General features: G+C 39.0%; 1 protein-coding gene and 1 long non-coding RNA gene across 3 annotated transcripts in view; one reads left to right on the forward strand and one right to left on the reverse strand.

The window, feature by feature from the left end:
• The window catches only part of Cntnap2 (contactin associated protein 2), a 1,481,094-nt gene that overhangs the window by 540,718 nt on the left and 924,121 nt on the right, over positions 1–16,255 (reverse strand). The gene's annotated exons all lie outside the window — the stretch shown is intronic.
• On the forward strand, positions 6,283–10,074 carry LOC107977428. Of its 2 annotated transcripts, none has more exons than XR_003479942.2 (3): positions 6,283–6,330; positions 6,924–7,195; positions 8,607–10,074. It is a non-coding gene; the product is annotated as an uncharacterized LOC107977428 (long non-coding RNA). The 2 variants fall into 2 exon arrangements; XR_003479941.2 differs by having other exon boundaries at positions 6,288–6,335.

Raw genomic sequence — 16,255 nt, forward strand, 5'->3', positions numbered from 1 at the left:
CTTTTCCTCCAGAGTGCTGGGATTAAAGGCATGTACCACGACCATGTGTCATTTTTGTTGATTTTAATGCTTTACTCTTAGGGGGCCTGCTGCCCAGCTGCCAAATAATCACATGGAGATTTATTCTTTCTTATTCAAGCCTGAGCTTGTTTTATTTCTAGCCAGTTTTCCTTAAATAATCTCATCTACCTTTTGCCTCTGGGCTTTTATCTTTCTCCATCTTTGTTTATCTTTTCTTTCCTCCATGTCTGGCTGGGTGGCTGGCCCCTGGCATTGTCTTCTCCTTTTCTCACCCCCCTCTCTTTCTCTTTTTCTATTCTTTCTCCCTGGCAGCACCACCTATCCCCTCTCTTTCCTAGCTATTGGCTGTTCAGCTCTTTATTAGACAAGTCAGGTGTTTTAGACAGGCAAAGGACACAGCTTCACAGAGTTCAACAAATGCAGCATAAAAGAATGCAACACAGCTTTGCATCGTTAAGGAAATGGTCCATAGCATAAACGTAGCATGTCTTCAGCTAATATTCCACAGCATGGAATCCTCATAAATGTACCACTTAGGTTCAATAATTTTGAAGATTTTAGTAAATTTGCTTGACTTCTTTCCTTTGCTATTTTTTTAAAAGGAGAATCACAGTGGTGTTTTTATATACTCTGAGATTAATTTCTGAAAATACAGACATTTATTTCCTTTAATGTCACAGAAGATCTTCTCACCTAGGCTTTAGCAATAATGGCTATGTAGCATGTCCAGTGCGGAGTGAACTTTTCTAATTATTGCACACATGTTTTTGTAGTTCACACGTTCATATTAACCACCCAATTCTGCATCTGTTTAGCCTCTGTGTTTACTTTTTTCTCTTTAGTATTATCCTCATCCCCCTTCATCTGTTTTGATCAATCTTTAGGAGAAACATGGCAATTGACTTAGAAAATGCCCTTAATTCTGGTTTTCTCTTTTTATTTCACAGTTTCTCCAATGAACTATTTCACTTCTCTTCTATTTTCTGATAGATGGAAGTTAATGATATAGGCTCTATTGGATCCATATTCAATATCTGTTCTCTGCAAACATTGTGATACGCATCATGTTACATTGCACGAGTAAAAAAATAGGTCCTGGTTTTGTAATATATTTAGAAATACATTCAGTAATAAAAAAACCTTAGTTCTCTGTCTTAGTTAATGTTCTTCTTACTGTGATAAATGCTCTGAAAGATGAAACATAAGGGAAAGTTGGTTTCTTTTGGTTCACAGTTTAAAGGTATAGCCCACTCTGCCAAAAGATGTTAGGACTACTTTTATTTGATACTATCTTACATCATCTATGGGGCTATTTTTATTCTCAAGCAGATATTTCCAAACTTGTAATCTTGCTCTGGAAGTACCTACTATAACACCTCATGTTTGAATGTGAATGTGGCTGTATGTATTTACACAGTCATTAGCATCCTGGTGGCCTGTAAAAGTGCTATGCTTAATTAAATGTAACTAAAAATAATTTTAAGAAATTAAAATTTTATTTGTGTATGTGCTTGTGTCACATGGAGGTCAGAGGACAACTTGTGGAAATAGGTTTTTTGTTTTGTTTTTTTTTTTTTTCGAGACAGGGTTTCTCTGTGTAGAGAAGTAAGTTCTTCAATACTACCATATGAGTCCCTAAGACCAGTCAGGCAGTGGTGGTACATGCCTTTAATCCCAGCACTCAGGGCCAGCCTGGTCTACAGAGCAAGTTTCAGGACAGCCATAGCTACACAGAGAAACCTTGTTCAAAAAAGCAAAACAAACAAGCCAACCAACCAACCAACCAACCAACCAAACAAACAAACAAACAAAAATGAGTCCCTAAGATCAAACTCAAATCTTCAAACTTAGCAGTAAGTCCCTTGACCCAATGAGGTTCTTTCTGTCCCAAACTGAAATTGTTTACAGGTAGGTCTATTTGGTTTCACAGTCAGTAGATTACATAATATGAATGTTTTAAAGGACAAGGCAAATACTTCTGTGAATTAAATGATGTGCTGTTTAAGCTGTTTCCAAAGAGAAAGCAGTAAGGAAGAAATAATAGATTAATCTGATTTAATTTATTTTTTCTTGAGAGAGAGAGAGAGAGAGGGAGGGAGAGAGAAAGAGAGAGAGAAAGAGAGAGAGAGTTTATCTGCATCATTTTGATGGAAGTCATTAATACTTATCAAGGTTTAGAACTACCATGTCAGAAAACAACAAAGAAAGACACCAAAACAATGTCATGAATGGTGAAAATCATGTACTAAAAGCCTTCTAGATGGTAAGTTAATGAGATGTTACTAATGCAAATTTTATACATCATTTAGCTTTTTCTTCTGGTGGAATTTTCCAGTGTGACACCCATATTTAATATCAAGTTCCTGGGAAGATGGAGGAACTAGGATGGTGTGTTGCCTGCATATTCCTTGGAAGATTTGAGGAAACTGAAATATCAAAGTCACATTAGAAAAAGTAATTAACTTAAATCCCTTTTGGGAAAGACAAAAAAAAAAAAAAAGAAGAAAGAAAGAAAAAAAGAAAAAAAAAAGCAAAGTGGATCAGAAATAAAAATTATCTTGAGGAGAACATTTCCAGAAGTGCCAGGCAGTAAATGTTAGCCATTGTTCTGCAACACTTTGTCCTTGGAGCCTGTGACTTTTTAGTCACAAGGCGCAGCACCATCACACTGCCCAAACAATTTGCATCACAAAGGAATTATAATATTCTTTTAAAATGAAGAGAGAGAGGGTGAATTAATAAGGACTATTATTGTACCAGATTCCTTCAATCTCAACGGAATGGCCAAACGCTAGCTGGGAAAATTACTTCAGACTTCTTAACTGTGGTAATTGAAGTGAGATTTTCTTCTTTTCTCACATGTGCAGAATACAAATATTTTAATTGTAGCAGTTCAACGAAGAACATTGTAGGGTTGCTATTATACCAAATTGGTGCTGGGAGGTTAAAAGTGAGAGGTGGGGAGGGGATTATTTGGGTGATCAGAATTTAGTTGAGAAGTTTGGGGAACGCATGTCCATCTCCTCTTTCTCTGAGAATGAACTGTTTATTTTATTTTATTGGATGCAGAAGGGTAACCCTGTCGGATGCTACTGGCACAATAGTGAGACCCATGTATCTTTGTAGGGATGTGACTATTTTCTCCTTAAAAGGCTTTCCTGTTCTAAATGATCCCAAGTATATGCTATTCCGTTGATGTGTCAGGAGACTGGATCAGCTGCTTTGAGGAAGGCAGTGTTTTTGTTTTGTTTGGTTTGCTTTTTCTGGCCAGCTGAGTATTCCATTATGAATGAATTTAGTCGAGTTATTTTATTACTGCAAAATTCAAGGTAACCCTCCTTAATGTGTGATAACACAGTATATACTTCTTATATAAACTTGATCGCCCCCAGATCAGTATGGTAGAACATTTTTTTTTATTATAACAACTGAAAGCTGAATGGTCTTCAGATTTTTGGCTTAATTTCTCTATTCCACTGTAGGAACATTCTTATTCTAACAAGCGAAGACTGAAAGGTCCTGGATTTTTTGGTCTAGTTTCTCCATCCCATTGTAGGAGTCAGATGATTTTTAGATCTCACAGTCCAAAGAAATCAGTCCATGTCCCCTGTGCCCTTGTAGTGCTCTCTCTCTCTCTCTCTCTCTCTCTCTCTCTCTCTCTCTCTCTCTCTCTCTCTCTCTCTCTCTCTCTCTCTGTCTAATAGAGTTAAGAAGTTCTTCTTTGCTGTGGCCTAACAACTAATGAAATCTAACTCCCCCATCGTCTTTATTACGTAGGCTATGTGTGTTGAAGTTAATCACATGGTGTTGAACATCCTGCCATCTCCTAAGAAGATATAAAAGTCAGATATTTCCTTTCATACAGGAGATTTTTCTGAAGGCCCTTTGGTAGGTCTTCTCGCACAGCCATCATTCTGTCAACAGCAGCTATTTCTCTTTGATTATAAGCTAACCCTTTTAATGGAGATCCTCTTCAGGTTTTGAAGGGACACCTCATCCTACCTGTAAGGCCTAGCCATCTTGTCTCTGATACAAAATATTGTTCCTCTTTTAATGTTCTCCCACTGCAAAGGTCCATCATGGCTGTGGCATCAGTGCCCTCTCTCCCAACAAAGCTCATTTCTGAAGAGTAGTTTTGCCAGGTCCTTTCTTAAACCAATTGCTACCCACCTGTTTTACAATGACTATAGGGTGTTTTTATTATCTTATACTCTGATTATTTATTATATCCCATGTCTTTCTTCCTTCACATAACTCCTTACTGTATGTATGTTGTCTGCTTTTGGGTATGCACCATTAAAATGTTGTATTTTGTTACCACCAGGCAACCTCATTCATGGGGACAGTTGTGGCCTTATTATCAGAGAAAAGAAACTTACATATGAGAACTCCCCCATAACCTACAGTCAGTTTCAATGTTCTTATTAAATATTCATTGTTTTAAAGAGCATGTATACTGTTGTAAACAGTCATTTATCCTTTAGAACTGAGGGCATATCAGATCTATGAGAACTAACTTGAGCAGAGACATGCAGTGTTAGTGACTTGGACATCTCTGTAGGGAGATGGCTGAATGAACGGCAGGAAGCCAACAGAAGGAAGGCTTGTTTGAGAAGGGATGCTTGCTGTGGTACCTGTTCTCTTCCTTTTAGTTTATAGCTTTTCCCATGCTACTTTTGCAAGAGGTCTGTTGCTTCCAGGGTGCACTATGCTTCTTCCCAACAGAAGGGTGTCAGTGTAAAGGACATTTAAAAGTTAAATGTCATCTTTGAAAATGGAATACTTAATGCTTTTCACTGTAATTTGATTTTTTCCCTTTTAATATGCTCTATACCTTATTGTCATGGTATCCATTCTGTGAGGTTATGCTTAGTGATTATGAAGGGGCATTTTCTGGTTATTTACTCATAAGGAGTGTGGGCAGAGCTCTATAAATATGCATTGAATGAATAAGAAAAAATAATCTAGGAAAATCTTTTACATTAAGGACTCTGAGATGCAAACTGGTGTAATCAGAAATGACTGGATTTAGATGATAATTCATGTCATTTGAAAAGGTTATGTAAAGTTTTAGTCTTTAAAAGTGATTTAAGATATTAAAAAATTCAGGATAGTAGTTAGTCATCTATAACAATCAAACTTATAGTCATATTACCTATGTTTTCCAGGTCATACAGAAATATATTTCGATAGGTGGTCTTGAAATATTTCAAAGACATACAGAATATGACATTTAAAATGTTTTAATAACATAAGGATTTTCTTGACAATGAGACATGTCTGCTCCTGGCAGCACCAATTTACTTCAAAAAAGGATGATGGGTATCAAAGACTACATATGGACTTTGTCTTTTTTTTTTTGTGGAAAAAGCTAGCCTTTTGGGCAAGAAACTCCCCTTGTCTTGACTACTGACAATATGCTATGTAAACTGGACAAGCAGAACACAAAAGAAAGTGACTGCTAAACTTTTTCAAGACAGGGTAGGATAATCCTTCAAAAATTCCTGCTTCACAGAAAGGTCTGTCAGATATTCTAGGCCTGTAGGTTGAAAATGTATGCGCTAATGTTGCAGAGACACTGTGGGTGACTGTCTAGGCAGCCAGATGTCTCTGTTGTTTTGAAGTGGTTTACACTGCACTTCCTGCTTACTCAGGTAATACTATATCCTTCTGGTGTCTTTGATGGAGTTGAAGACTAGTCAACTAGTTATGGTTATAGTTTTACTTAATTATGATAGAAGGTAAATTAGGTACAGAACTTTGGACTCATCAAGATAGGATAAATAATGTAGCATTTTCTTCTAAATTGCAAAATAAAAATGGATTTAACATTGTGAATGTAATTCTTACCTGATAATTGCTCTTATTATTTGTGGTTTAACTGTGTTAGAATTAATCCCTTTCCTTTTTATTTAGACAAAAGGGGGATATGTTGTGTAGTAATCTTTTTGTATACTGTGAAGATTTGTCTTTGCCCAGGAACTTTCTTACTGGTTTAATAAAAAAGTTAAATGGCCATTTGATGGGGGAAATACTTCTGTGTATGTTTATAAATAAAGTACTTGCTTGGCCAATGAGACAGCAGGTTAGGCTGGACTAGGAGTCAAAGAGGATTCTGGGAAATGTAGTAGAGAAGTGATGTTCCAGACAGGAAGTGACATAGAAAGGAGACTCACATTTAAGAAGAGGAAAAAGAAGTGTCGCTCTCTTTTCCCCTCGGCTCCTGCTCCAATGGCATGATGTGATTCACCAGCAAGGAGGGACACCAATAAAGCGTCCGATAGGATAAGTCCCATAAAATATATAGATGTATGGTAATTGAGACTGAGCTAACAAATGAGAATCCTAGTCATTGGCCAAGCAGCTTTGTAACTAATACAAGTCTCTCTGTGTGTTCATTTGGGCCTAACTCGGGCGGGCGGCTGTCGTAAAGCTCACACGTGGCGGTGGGGCTCAGGCGGCTTTTGGCAAAAAGATTTATAGTAACAGCCATTAGCTAGGCAGGAGGTAAAGGCAGGACAGACAGACACAGAAGATGCTGGGAAGAAGACAGGCAGAATCAAAAGCAGACTCAGAGAAGCCAGACATATTGGAGGACAGATAAAGTCACAGCCATATGACAATACATGGATTAATAGAAATGGGTTAATTTAAGTTATAAGACCTAGTTAGCAACAAGCCTAGGCTATGGTCCAGTTTTTATAATTAATAAATTGTCTACATGTTGTGATTTAGAAACTGACCAGTGAGACAGAGAAAGATTTGCAACAGAGGAGATTAACCGGACATATCAAAGGATGATCATACCATCCTCACAGTCCTGTCTCCCAAAGGGTTTAAGCATATTTGTTAATCATACATTTATTTATTATATGATATATAATGACTTATTTTTTTCAAAGTGACACTTCTTCAGATGTCACTTGATTTCTAGGGAGTCCTCCTGGGCCAAATGTCAGGTGTCATAATCTCAGGGCTGCTGATTCGAAAGAGAGAAAAAAGCTGGGATATACAAGAAGCATTTGGTGGCATCGTGAAACTGTTCTAGGAAAAAAATTTCCACAGTGCACGTTTGATTTGGAAACAGAAAATAGAAGCAATTATGGATAAATACCATCTTCCTCAAACTCCTTCAGCCCACTCTGGATGTGTACCCCATAAACAATGCTGATTGGTAAGTGCAATATTGCCGCTAATCCAGGGCTAGTGTTACCCTTATTCTGTCTGTGGTATTTCAGCATCTGTATAATGACTGATGGGGAGAGCTTCTTGCTGGTTCTTGCTTTTCGTTAGTAGATGGGAACTGCTGTTATTCTTTGTTAGATATTAATGTAGATAGAATATTCAATCAGTCACATACTACTTTCAAATAAGGTAAAAACAAAACTGTACATTTTAACCTTACAAAGTGATAAAACTGCATTTGAAATCATGACAACCAAAATACTATTTCAGACGAGTTTTGATTTGTGTAATCTCTTTCATTTGCTGATTTTTAAAGTTGGGAAGGTGCCTGAGTCGGTTTGAAGGCATGGTCTTTGATGTTTGCTCACTGTAGAAGGATGAAGACTGACAAGAGAACATCTTTTACATGTCATCAGATTCCTTTCGAATCACTATGTAGGAACTGCCAACACTTACTCTGATGCATGACCTTAATAGAGAATCTTAGTCAAGAAATTGTGGGTTTTTTTCTTATCTAAACTCTACGCAAAGTGCACAGACTATCCTTTTAGAAACAAACGAAATGAAGTAAAAATTAATACTGGATATTTCTGTCCATATCACATCAGCAGGTATAGATAAAACACTAGAACCTGCAAGAGGTTGTCCAAGACTCATCCCGAACAAAATGATTTCCATGTCAGGAAAGACAGAAACAACTGACTATGTAGTGGTCCCTTTGATGTCCTAGCTCAGTTCATCCTGGATGACCCCTCTATGAGAGATAAAATATCATTCCTTTATCAGTAGAGGAGATGGAAGCTAGTGAGAGAACAGGGTTCCTATGATCACAAGGCATCTAAGTCCAAGCCTACACCATCTTGTCTGCACAGGAACACCCCTGAGTCCTGTGATTCACCAAAATAACAGGCTTTCGTTTGGGTTTTGTTTGTTTTTGAGTCAGGTTTTTTCTGTGTAACAGTCCTGGATGTCCTGGAACTCATTCTGTACACCAGGCTGACCTCAAACTCACTGGGATCTGCCTGCCTCTGCTTCCCAAGTTCTGGGATTAAAGGTGTGTACCCCCACTGCCTGGCAAAATAACATGCTTTTATCATGCCAAATGATGAAATTGTATTCACTTCTAGTAGAGAATTGTGTGTGTGTGTCTGTGTGTGTGTGTCTGTATGTGTGTGTGTGTCTCTGTGTGTGTCTCTGTGTGTGTATATGTATGTCTCTCTCTCTCTGTGTGTGTGTGTGTGTGTGTGTGTGTGTGTGTGTGTGTGTGTGTGTGTTGTATACATGTTTGAGTGTCCCTGTGTGTATGTATGAGTATGTGCATTTACATGTAGGAGTCAGTTCATATCAGGTATCTTCCTGGCTTCCTTACTTACTTTCTACCCTATTCTGTGATTTTTGAGCTCTCACTGAACCTGGAGATCACCAATTCAGCTGGACCAGATGACAAGCATGTCCCAAAGTACCTCCTGTCTTCACGTTCCCCATGGCATCATCAGATGGGTGCCACCAAGCCCAGTCTTTAGATGGGTGCTGAAGATGATCTGAACTCAGGTATTCACGCCTGCACCAAGCACTGTACCAACAGTGCCATCCTCACAGCTTCTTAGTGGAACGTTTTCTTGAAAAATTAAAACTAAATTCCTTTACTTCAGAAGAAAAGTGATTCAGACTAAAAGCACTAGCATTTGTCACGTAGAAAATGTTTCCAGCATCCCAGTTACTGTTTTCAAGTGTGTAGTGTACAAAAATGTGGAGTCACTTCAAACGAATCGTTTACTTAATTACAATCAATTACAAATATCTGCTGAAACAGGGCCACCAACTTCAAGGGAGACCAGGCACTAAGTTGGCACTAAGCAGTAACATCTTTTTTTTTTAAATTATTTCCTGTTCCCTCTCCATCCCACCCTCCCATATCCTTCACAGAACTCCCATCCACTCCCCAGGGAGGCTTGAATCAAAAGCCCAGTATGTGCGAGCTGAAATCCCAGCATTTCACCACCCCACAAGGGAGTGAAGAACAGAGTGTGCACCACAGCAAAAGCAGACAGGCTCTTGCCTATGGTCAACAATTTTCAAGCAACCGAGAACAAATAGGTCCTGTCTGTGAGATGTAGATTTTCTCATTAGCGAACCATATTGCCCCTCATTCTCTACACAGATTGGAGTGCAACATTGCCAGAATACAATATAGAGCAAGATTAAATTTGCTAGCCGAGGAGGCAATAAGTAAGAGAAACTTCAGCTAAAGACAAAGGGAAACGAGGACCAGTGCAGGATGCAGAAACTCTGCTTGGGGGCTAGGGCAGGCACAGCAGATTCTCCTTTGTGTCCTAGATGAGGAGTACAGCAAAAGCTAACCAAATTGAGAGCCCCAGTGATGGTGATCCCTGACCCCTCATATGAGTAGAGGTCAAATACTGTTCTGCAGTGAGAACTTTAGCAGTTGTCTGTCTGCAATTGATCTTTATTTGGAAACAAAACCATCTTATTTTACTATTGTAAGAGTTAGAATCAATGCCTATCATTGCACCTGATATGAAAGCATGTGTTCCCATTGAATAGTGGTTTCTGTTTTTTACAAATGGGAAATCTGAAAGACAGGGGGCAAACATGATCACCAAGACATACTAGCATTTGATGCATATTGGAAAGACAGGGAATGAATAAGTCCATCTGAAATATGGTTTGTCAATCAAGATGGGTAAGCCCATCTCATCTATGTGTATCATGAATGTAGTTGCTTATTTATGTTGCAAAAGTTAGATGATTCCTGAAATTAAAAAAAATTACAAGTAAGCTGTGAGCCATTTTTTTATTTGCTACCCCATAGTCTGGGAAGTCAGACTGTTACCCCAACTCAGAAGTCACACTATTCTGCCTTGGTGCCTGCCAACTCAATAGAAACACATCTTATTCTATGTAACAGACCCACCTTGACATTTAGGAAGTTAAAAAAATGAGTAGAGCCTACTCTTGGCCTTTGAATGTTCAATATTATAGAGATCTTGAGACTAACCTACACATAAGGCATGAATTTCTCTAACCAAAACCAGAAGTGGTTAATAAGCTCTATAAATACATTACTATAAATTTTATAAGGAGAGAAATCCATCTTTCAGGTAATCAATAAAGTCAGATTTAACACTTTTCAAAATAGAATGAAAATTCTGTTAGGAAGAAGGATGTATTCTTATTAGATTTTTATGTGGTTTTTAGATTGTACCACCAAAGTAAAGAAATGATGTTGGAAGTACAGAGATGAATTTCAGGAAGCCAAGTAAAGGGCAGGGAGAGCCAGATAATAAGAGAGAAGGAGTGACACAGAGGAGAAGATCATTAACATGAAATAACTTGTGACAGGTACAGAGAATAAGTGAAGATGGACACACAGCAGACTTAGGTAGGATGGGGAAGGGAGAATGAAAACAGTAGATTACCTTTAAAAGCTCTTAGCAGCCCTTACCTGCTACCTGCCTGATAGGTGGACTATGTATCTTCAGTACATAATAAGTTCTTACTAGAGAAACATGGTCCCTCTGGTGACTGGTACTTAATCTAGTCACCTGACAGATTGATGGGTAGATAGAGAGAATGACAAAGTGTCCAGACTATTAAGAGGAGAATAAAAAATTCATTCTCTCTGAGCTGTAACTAGGTAATCAACTTGTTTGCCCTCTGATTGAGGCAAAGCTGTTGGAGAGTGCAGGCAGAGATGAGATTTGGCTCAGAGGATACCTTAAGGATGGATGTCTGCTCTGATTCAGGGAAAAACTAGTTTATGAAAGTAGACAGTGCTCTGGTGCACAATAATGTAGGGTGCAGAGAACTATCACTCCCCAAGGATATCCATTACCAGGAGTGGGATCAACTCTTAGTGTGTTTCTACACTTCCCATTGAAACAACTTGGACAAGTAGATACCATCTTAATTGTCATAGCTAACAGATGTTTTTAGAACATGGACAGCATGGGGCTTAGACAACCTGTTAATTTAGTTTTCAGTTCATGAAAACAAATTCTGAAGTATGGTCTCTGTGTGGGGAGGGGAGACCCAATCCTAAGAAATATTAGATGCCTTTGTGGATCTGGAAAAGGTTCAAGCAAGAGCTTCTGGCACTACTAAAGAGCCAGATGTCTAATCTGGAATTAAGTTAGATCAGAATGCACCTCAAATTGGCTAGTAATAAGCTCCTGCCATTCTGAGGTGTTGCCACAAGCAATGGCACTGTGGTCTCATCATCTTCTACTGCCAGGAACAGAGTGGAAGCTGTGGGAAGCTAGAGAGGGGCTAGAGTTCTTATTCCTTCTTAATCCTAAAGACACTGGCATACAAATGAGTCAAACAAATTAAACCCTGGCAATAGCAGGGTGGGAGCAGGAAGATGAGTTAGAATTGTTCCATCGCTGCAGGGAAGTGCTGTGTTTCAGACTCCCAGGTATTCACAACACAGGGTGTCCATGAAACAACACGGCATCTCTATGCAGTTCTGTAGACATGAAAACATCCACTTCTCTAAATGGCAAAAATTGGCCTCCAGCTGACAGCCCAGTGCAACCAAGAAATGCTATTTATGTGGAGAGAGGACAGAAACAAAACCATATCTTCCAGAACTAGGTGGGGGACCTTCCGTGGCTGTATTGGAAGAAAACCTGTGCTATATATACTCTGCTCCCTGCCATTCCCAACTTTGGAAAGTTGAACTAACATAACCATCTCTAAAATTAACAACTCTCAGGGCTGAAGAGATGGCTCAGCAGTTAAGAGCACTCATTTTTTTACAGAGGATCTGGGTTGGATCCCCAGCATCTACTGGCAGCTTGAAACGATCTGTACCTCCAGTTCTAGGAGATGCAATGCCATCTGCAGACTTCTATGGGCACTAGGCTGGTACATGGTGCACAGACAAACATGTAAGCAGAGCAGTCATACATGTCTAAAAAATTAGACTTCATACCTCTCCAACCTTGCTGACAGAGTAGGAAAGTCCTGGAGAGGGTGACAGTTGCCTCTACCCAGGAGACAGAGTGCAGTATCTCACCTTTGGTCTGAGCATCAGTCCATATGGACTAGACTCAGGATTTTGCCAGTAACAGAGTCAAGGACAGAGTGTCTGTGGCAATTGTATTTTCCAATACCTTGGTGTGAGGGTTTCATTCCTCTAAACATAAGGCACACACAGGTCTGTGCTGCTGCACCTGAGCGTTCAGCCCAGGCTTTGCTCTGTATAGAGAACACTGGGCTCATCCTAGCCCAAATGAATTACTTTTCCCAGGGCACAGATTCTGGGGTGACTAACCCTTGTGAAATAAAAGCAAGAAATGAAATCCCACTTTTAAAGGGCATGTTTTCTTTTTAAATTCCTGGTAAAAACACTACGAAGCTAGACTGGTCTTTTCTCCTCAAACAACTGAATGGAGGAGACTGAAAGTTTTTCTTATAATCCTATTTGGCAGCTGACTTTCTCTTCTTCATTTTATACCATGATGCCGCACCACTCCCCAAGTCTTTGTTATTTGACTTTATGGTTATTATTTAAATTATTGCTATTGTTACTACTACTTCCATATATATATATATATATATATATATATGTATATATATATATATATATATGTATATGTATACACACACACACATTCTGAAGTGAATAATGGTTTTGGGAACTAAGGACAATTTTATCCTTGTTATCCTAAATGCACACATTGCTAACATGTTATGGAGGATATCTAAGGCTATATATCTAGTTAGCAGGCAAATGTGTTATTAATTTTTATAAAAAGTACTTACATATATTATACAGATACATGTATGTTTACAATATATGTTCTATAATACATGTAACATATCATACTATGTTTTATATTATATTGTGTGTGTTTTCTGTAGCAATTTCCTCTAAACTGAAATATTCCCTCTTAGAGAGAAGCACAGGCAGGCTCAGTATGTTTCAAAGGGAGATGACCCCTTGAATCCTTCAGGGAAGCTTAAGACTTAGCACACATGAAAGGCAGAATCTCCTGCGACTGGGGAAGTAAGCAACTCAGATGCTTTAGGAAGTCCCTGAAACTTGCCAGATTCACTAGGTCCCTGTCTCATCGTGTTTATGCAAGTAGTAAAGATTGCTGAGAGACATTCAGACAAGCCCAAATTCTTAGAAGAGGCTCAGACGAGCCAAGCATCCTGAATAAAGCAGACCAGCTGAGCTGCACAGAAGAGGCAGAGGTCAGAGGAGGTGCTTAGAAGATGCGCAGACTAAGCGAGCCATCTGCAAAAGACACTCTTCAACCTGCTGAGTTGCCTGTAGATTGTACAGTGAGCTCCAGATTTCCAGATTTTTGTGAGCTGTTACCCATGCTGGGGGTGGAACTTTGGTGATACAGTGAATCATTTCTGTTCCCATAACTAACCTCTCACCCATAGTCCTGTAAGTAAGCCCAATGGAGCACATTAGTTTACCAAGTTGGATTTGGGTGGTATCCTTACTTTTGTCTGTCGTTAGTTCTTCCCTTGGAGTGAGGAAACATATTCAGGTCTTTCTAGGAATAAGGTCACATATCATCTAGGTTAGCTGGCCGGTGAACCTCAGGAGTCTGCCTGTCTCCATCTCCCTAGAGGTGGGATTATAAATCCATACTCATTTTACAAAAGTGGGTTCTGAGTGTTAGACATAAATCCTTCGGTAATGTGAGATTTCCTATACATCCTGGGGTCACAGCTTTAGAAAGGCCTGGTCTGATCACTCTATCCCATAATGATTTCAGTATCCTTTGAATTACTAGAGCAATTTTGTCTCTTCCATATTTAGTCGACCCTGCTAGGTTGAAGTGCAAGGGAGAGGATGCTATGTGCAGGGAAATAGAAGCACCCAAAAGTGGCACTCCCTTCAAGCTAGCTCTGGGAAGTCATGAACCTTCTCTTCTGTAAGGCGCCTTTTTGACATTTTCTTTTTCCCAGTTGTTTAAAGTTTTATGCTTCACAGTTTTCAGGTCCAAAAAACAAATCCCATTTCATAACTGCACTGGGATTTTATCCTGATTGGCCACCTTACTCATCTGACTTTGATACAAAGGATTTTGGTAAGGTTCCTCAAATCAAATCTTTCCTTTATTATGAAGACTTCTATCTAACACATAGCATACTATAAAGATTTGATGACAGATTGATTGGATTCAGTACTTGGGAAGATAGTCAAAATTAGGTGATACTGGCTCAAAAACTTGGATTGTAAAAAACTGACACAAGCAATGAATGGCACACTATTGCTTTACCCCCCTCTATTGCCATCTTATTTAATTTTAAGTCATGTTGATATTCATTGTGTAAAGAACTTATGTTGTCTATTTCTTTTGTACTCTTCCTCAAGTGGCCATGGCTAAGTGTTGGTAAGTATTTTCTCTTGCTGTACATCATACTCTGTGAGATTTCCACTGAAAATCTGTACTGCAAGATCAAGGAGAGAGAAAAGGAGACATCTGCATCCATTGTATCATGGATGACATAGAAAACAGGTTACAACTTGACCAAACACTCCTTGCCTGGCTGAAGTTCTGCCTCAGTGATGTTTCTCACCCAAGAATGCTGTCTCTAAAGAGCAAAAGTTTGCTCTCCTGTATCAATATGCTGATCTAAGACCTTTTCCTTAGCTGAAAGTAATTTCCTCATGGAGCTTGGCTAAGTATGACCAATGCATCTACCCAAATTATTTTCCTTTATTTGGTAATGACATTGTTTTTTGAACTATAGGAAATCCATCTCTTGCCCTTTTGTCTACAAGGCTTTGAAGGTAAAACAATGAAGACTACTCCCTCATGAGTTATAATTATATAGCTCACCACAGATGACAACCCAGATCTTGGAGTCATGTTGGGCCTGACACTGTGACATTTCACACTATTCAGGTGGTACCCAGGTTCCCAAATGATGACTCTTTGGAGGTACTGGATGATTATAAGAGGAATGAAAATGAATGCATAAGGCTGTTCAACGGTATCTGTTTCCCGTTCCTTACTTCTTTTCATTGTAATAAAGTCCTTGCATTTATCCAGCTGTGTCGACCAATAAACATAGAAACCTTTGTCAACACAAGCACAGAGTAAATGACTATTGTTTCTTCTATCATTTTCCTCACTCCTACCCAAGAAATAACAGCCTATATTAATTGCTGAGATAAGAGCAAAAATACTCTTGTGATTTCTGATCTCTCAGTTCTTATGCTGCTTGGCAGGTGGATTTGTAGAAGTAGCCAGAGTCTGGCTCAAAGAAGCCACTGGCTTCTTTGCTTCCTTTACATGACAAACACAGCATAGAGAAGGTTCCTTTCAACAGACTTGCCCTCTTTCATCTTCCTTGCAACTAAACAACGTTGACTAGTCCAATATGTTTTTCAAATGAAAACACAGTTTGATTTTCCAGGAATCCTGTATAATAGGCAATAGAGAAGGCACTGCTGGTGATTGCACTCAATATTTATTCTCTGCTTTTTGTTTTTTCAGTCTTCAAAAACCTGTTTCTCCCAATAGCTGAAGAGATTACTTTACTCCCCAGCTCACTGATACTCTTATTTCTCTAAGAAAATCACAGTGACCCTCCCTTTTTATTTGCCAAGATTTAAGAATTGTGGTGATTGAATGAAAATGGCCCCCATCAGCTCATATATTTGAATGCTTAATAGTCAGAGACTGGAACTACTCGAGAAGGATTAGGAGAGGTGGTCTTATTAGAGTTGGTGTGTTCTTGTTGTTGGAAGTGTGCCTCTGGGGGTAGATTTTTAAGGTTTCCAAAGCCCAAGTCAAGTCCAGTGGCTTCTCTTCCTACTGTTCTAGATGTAGAACTCTCAGCTACTTCTTGAGCCCCATGACTATCTGAGTGCTGCCATGATGATAATGAGCTAAAACTCTGAAACTGTAAGCAAGCCCCAATTAAATACTTTCTCTTATAAGAGTTGCCATAGTCAACATGTCTATTTACAGCAATAGAACACTAAGACAGGTATGTAGCCCAAATCTGGCAAACAATATTTGGTAGGGAAAGTTAGCAGATACCCCCA

This window comes from Cricetulus griseus, assembly GCF_003668045.3.
Source record: "Cricetulus griseus strain 17A/GY chromosome 1 unlocalized genomic scaffold, alternate assembly CriGri-PICRH-1.0 chr1_0, whole genome shotgun sequence".
Lineage (NCBI taxonomy): Eukaryota > Metazoa > Chordata > Mammalia > Rodentia > Cricetidae > Cricetulus > Cricetulus griseus.